The sequence below is a fragment of the Trichosurus vulpecula genome, chromosome 7 (assembly GCF_011100635.1).
Source record: "Trichosurus vulpecula isolate mTriVul1 chromosome 7, mTriVul1.pri, whole genome shotgun sequence".
In the NCBI taxonomy this organism is placed as follows: domain Eukaryota; kingdom Metazoa; phylum Chordata; class Mammalia; order Diprotodontia; family Phalangeridae; genus Trichosurus; species Trichosurus vulpecula.
This window is the reverse complement of record NC_050579.1, coordinates 206,802,485-206,808,635: the sequence shown is the minus strand read 5'-3', so window position 1 is coordinate 206,808,635 and position 6,151 is coordinate 206,802,485.

The following is a 6,151-nucleotide window of genomic DNA, read 5'->3' as shown; positions in this document are numbered from 1 at the left end:
CAATGACAGTAGAGTTATTTCTAGGAACTTGAAAATGAAAGGGATGGTTGATACAGGACAAAACCTTGAGGGCATGGCAAGGCCAAATAAAGTTTCTTTTTTTCCCTCAAAGATTGGGGAGATGGAAGTGTGTACAGGAAGAAAGGATCTGCTTGAAGGATTCTTAACCTAGAGTCCTGGGCACTAGAAAGAAAAAGATTAAAGATGAATGAGAGGGAGGGAATGCTTGATGGGGCAAACTTTCAGCAGAGAAAACCACAAATAGAAGGGTTAACCTTAATAGGGACAAGATGTACCTCTTCAAATGTCCCTTCTAGCTCTAAATCTATACACATGCCTCCTCAATCAAATTTTGTTTTTCTCCCAGGAAATTAGTTCTAGAATTCCATTATTTCAGCTTTATGATATGAAAATAGCACAAAACATCAAGTGATAAGATAGACAATTTTCATATCAGTAAGAAATGTGTAATTTCCCCACCAGCTGAAACACTCTCACGTGTGAAACTTGATGGAATTCTCACCTGTTCTGAAACGTTCTGATTTGCATTTTCTGCTCATCAGCTATACCTGTGAGACCTCTAGCATAGGAAGATATGTTTAAAAAGTTGTTTTGCCTTTAAAAGTAATTTTGAAAAAGAACAGACATTTTTGTTCTGTGTATGGAGACTGTTCCATCTCAAAAGGGAAGCTCTGGTAGAAAGTGAAATATAAATTAGGAAGTCTATTTGTAGGTCAGGAAGGAGGTTGACTGAAAGCAACAATACTGTTTTGTCAGTGTGGTGACTGCTCTGATGTCACTCTTCCATGATGAGTCTGGCTACGTCTCTCCCTCAGGATTTTATGGGACTACCAAGGAGTTGGGAGTGTTTCTTTTCTAATGCTGTATTATATGTCAGCTTGAGCCTCCACTGTGATGTTACCTCTTCTGTTAGGCAACAAGTGATTAACTCTCTGGTTCCATTTAACCAATTAACATTGATTAGCTTGTGAAAATGGAAACCTTCTTCTTGTTTTACTACTACCACTACCACCACCACCACCACCACCACCACTACTACTACTACTAGTAATCTAGCATTTATATAGAGCTTAAATGTTCCAGACACTGTGCTAAGAATTTTACAAATATTATCTCATCTGATCTTCACAACGACCCTGGGATGTGGGTGCTATTGTGCTCCCCAACTGAACCTTCCTTTATAAAGGAAACCAGTGAAACAGAACAATTGTGTCTGACAGCATATACACTTTTGTAGAATCCTAATTCACCTCCTCTCTGCTGAGAGGTGGGGGGGTATGTTTCATCATTGGTGCTTTGGAACAAAAATGGGTCATATATTTCATCTGAATTCTGATAAAACCTAATATTTATGAGATAAAATTGCATTGGAACTTTTGTTATTGTCATGGAAGGTGGGACCATGGGAAGGAATAGGGAGGATGGACCAGGGAATGTGTGATTTTTGGAACTTTGCAGAAAGAAATACAAGTGCCCTTGCTCTATCATTAGGTGCTAACAATAGGCTGTGGGGACTGTTTCCATACAGTAGAACTAGAAATTTAAAGCAGAAAATCAACAAAAATATGCATAGAAAGGATTGAAAGCATTTGGCAGAAGATGGTGATCCAGAGCACAGGTCCCTGTAATTGTGCAGAGGACTCATCTACTACAACTCATCAGAAATACTCCTTTTGGGTGTGAACCTTAGTAGATAATTCAAAGTTGGAGCTTTTCTAGAATTCTCTCCCATAGAAAACAAAAAGTAAAGGTCTGTCTTTTCACTCACAAAGCCACACAAGGATTATAGGAATATCTCCCTAAGGAAGATATTTCCATGTTGTTATAAACAAACCAGTCTCTCTCTTTGGTTTATAGACATATACCTATAGAATATGTATATGTGAACATATACGCAAATATATAACAAATATATATGTATGTACACACACACACACACACACACACACACACGCACATATATATATATATGAAGAAAGAGAATAAAATAGAAATGCTGACACAACAGCATTCATGACTGCTGACACAAATGTTCTGAACATAGTTGATGTAACCGATGCTGACAGAAACCTCCTTGAGCACAGCTGCTAGAAATGGTTTTCCTCTTTCCTCCAACAGAGTGACTTTTGAGCTCTATTGAATGTTGAGTAAACTTTCACTGAGAGTCTTAAGTAGGCTGAGTTCACCAAGGCTTTGACCCAATATGCTGGCATAGCGTAGCAACGATGTTGCTAGCAGCTGCGGCTGAGGTGTAAGACCCAACAAGACCAGCAACAAGAGCTGCCAGCCAGGTTCTTTGATCTGCTTTTCTAAGGAAAGCAACTTTAAGGGGTTAACAATCTCACTTTAATCAAACATACATATATCATTCACTTAGTTCAGGTGGAAAAGTTAGCATCCTGAACTTCAGAGCAATACAAAAAACAGCAATTACAAACAGAGACAATATTAATAGAGCAAACAACACAAACTAGTCTATCCACAGCAATACATAGTTACCAGGGAAGCACCAACATCTGGGTTTCTTCAGGGCTAGGGGAGGGGACTTCTTAACAAGGGCTACCCTGAGTCTTGTCTAGTCAAATCTCATGACACTCTTCCAGTGAGTGACAGCCCCAAACAAAATGCTAACCTCTCCCAGTTTATATACCCTTCTTAGGGCCAGAAGGCCCCATACCTAATCAGCAAAAGGGTGTGGGCTGGGGGCTTAGCACCTAGCAAGACTTAATCACAGGCATTTGATTAGCATTCTAAAAGAGAAAACAATAAGAAGTCCCTCCTTAATATTACACATAGGGGGTGGGTCTGGGCGGGTCATGCTTTCTCCTCACAATAACCCAAAGAGCACATCACCCCCTGGGCATGCCCAGGGTTCTGTTGCTGTGGTACCCCTCTCCTGAAGCACACCTTCCTTCCTAACCCCTGAGAAAGACTCTGGAAGAATAGGTCATCCCTCCCTGGGAGTGGCTGGGCTGTTTTTATCATTATAATCCACCACCTTCCCCCAACTGTTTCTGTCCCAAGTGAAATAATTTCTAGGTATGTCTGTGCTTATTAATCTTAGCCTTTAAATACAATAGATCGGCATAACTTTCCTGGTTCCTCCTTCAAACCGGCCTTATGTTCATAAATGCTTAAATTCTGTTAAGTGAATTTTTGTTTGTTTAGCCGAAAAGTATATTGTTTTGTTCTAGAAAATTATTTTATATAACATTTTACTTTTTCCTTAGTTACATGTTAAAAACAATTTTTAAACATTTTAAAAAGTTTTGAGTTCCAAATTCTGTCCCTCCCTGCCTCCCTCCTCTCCTTCTTTTCTGAGGCAATCTGATATGGTTTATACATGTGCAATCATATAAAACATTTCCATTTTAGTCATTTTGCACAAGAGGACTCAAAGAGAGAAGGAAAAAAGGAAAGAAGAAAAGAAGGAAGGAAGAAAAATAATAAAGGAAGGAAGGAAGGAAGAAGAAAGAAAGGAAGGAAGGAAGGAAGGAAGGAAGGAAGGAAGGAAGGAAGGAAGGAAGAAAGAAAAAAGAAAGAAAAAGGAAAGAAAAATAGCATGCTTCAGTCTGTATTCAGATAGTATCAGTTCTTTCTCCGGAGGTGTATGGTATACTTCATCATTAGTCCTTTGGGATTGTCTTAGATCACTGTGTTGCTGGGAATAGCCAAGTCATTCACAGTTCTTAATCATACAATATTGCTGTTACTTGTGCACAACTTTTTCCTGGTTCTCCTCACCTCACTTTGTATCAGTTTGTGTAAGTCTTTCCAGGTTTCTTGTTTTTAAATCATCCTGCTTATCATTTCTTATAGCACAATACTATTCCATCGCAATCATACAATGGCTTGTTTTGCCATTCCCCAATTGACGGACATCCTCTTGATTTCTTCTTAGCCACCACAAAAAGAGCTGCTATAAATATTTTTGTACAAATAGGTCGTTTTTGCTTTTTTTGGATGTCTTTCGGATATAGACCTAGCAGTGGTATTGCTGCATCAAAAGATATGCACAGATCATTGTGCAGAGCTAATAATTAAGTTTCTAGTAACCACCATAGAATCATAGAATTTAGAAACAGCAGTATGATGGAGCCAGCTTGAACCCATTCTTGGGAGCCAATTGCTAAATTTTCAGTGTAAGCATTTACACCTTGGGAATTGGCAAACAAATTAGGGCTTGATTTATTGTTTTATTCATTGTCTAGTCTTAAGAAAGTGATAAAGAAAATAATAAACAGATTAAATTTAATGCATGTTGTGCATATATTTTTTGTCTTGGGAGAACTGGTTATACATTTATCAGCACATCCTTGAATGTGGAGATCATCCAGTCCAACCCCGACATTGTGTAGATGAGAAAACTGAGGCCCAGTGCTGCGCAGTGATTTGCTGAAGGTCATTTTGGTAGGTAAGTAAATATCAGAGCCACCTGGAAGTCCAGTGAGCTCACAAAAACATGTTGACTAGGGGCAGCTAGGTGGTGCAGTCAGTAGAGCACTGGCCCTGGAGTCAGGAGGACCTGAGTTCAAACCCAGCCTCAGACACTTGACACATGTACTAGCTGTGTGACCTTGGGCAAGTCACTTAACCCCAATTGCCCTGCCCCCCCAAAAAAGCAAAAAAAAACCATGTTGACTGTATCCACTAAAATTTATGTTATCTTATTTTACTTGGATCTTCATTTCTGCACATTAATTAGAATATGCTGCACCTTTTATTCTTTTCTGATCAGCATTTTACCACATTTTCAGTGTTTGCTCTAAAAAACATTCTTTTCTCAAACTATCTATGCTACCACTTTTCCCTCCCTCTCAACAGAGAATCTTGCCTCACTGCCTCAGTCTTCAATAAAAAATATCTAAACCTTCCATATTGAACTTCCTCTCTTCCCTATCTTTTCACTACAACAGTTCAGCATCAGCCCCCATCTTCTATTCCTTTTCTCTAGTCTTAGAGGATGGGTTGGTCCTTTTTTGCCAAGGGCAATACATTTACTTGTATCTTTCATATCACCTCATCCTCTCTTCTAGGGGCTTGTACCTTTGAACGTTTCCTCTCTTCTCCTAATTTTCAACCTCTCTTAATACTCATTTTTCATTCTTTGGTGTTTACAAACATGACCAAGTCTCCCCCACACTATTAAAAATGAAAAACTTTCCTCTGACAATATCATCACTGTCTATGTCTATTTCTTCCATTTTTCATTTCCCCCTCAATCTGACTTCAGTTCCTGAAATTCTTTTCAATCTACCTTCACTAGTGATTCAAATGGTTCATCAGCAACGTATCAGTAAATCCAAAGGCCTTTTCTCAGTTCTCATCTTTTTTGACCTCTCTTGACACCGTTGCACACTACCTCCTCCTGGATACCTTCTCTTCCCTGGGTTTTCATGACATTGATCTTTCATTGGTCCCTTTCTACCTATTGAATGTACGTATAGGTTATAATCTAGGGTTTTGTCCTGGGCCTTCACATCTCTGTCTCTATACTCTGTCTCCTGGCGAGCTCATTAGTTTCTGTGGAAGCAGCTCTCTATGCAGAAGCCTTTGACATCTATACATCTAAACTTCATCTCTATCCTGAACTATAGTCCTTTATCTTCACCTACCTGATTGTTATCTCTACCTGGATATTCCATAGCCAATCCAAATTCAATATGCAAAACAGAACTCATAAAATGCTTGTTGATTGATTACTCTCTAAACTAACTTCTCCTCTAATTTCCTCATTTCTGTCTATCTACCACAATTACTTTAGTCATCTAGATTTGCAACCTAGGAGTTGTTATTAAGTTTTTACTCTATCTTACTCTCCCCCTAATCCCAATATCTACTCAAGTGACATATCTTATTGATTCCATCTCCTACACATCTCTTTTATCCACCTCCTTTTCTCTACTTAGAGATGGCAAGTAGCAGAGTAGGGATTTGACCCCAGATCCTCTGGCTATAAATTAAAGGTTTTTTGGTATCAGGGTGCAAAGTGCAGAAATTCATCATGGCTGAGACAAGCCAGAAAAAACAGGTTGCAGAGCTATTAAATTCACATGAGATCATAAAGAAAGATACCAGGAGTTCTGGGGAAGCTGATTATTTCTGACAGTGGATAGGGCACTTGACTTGG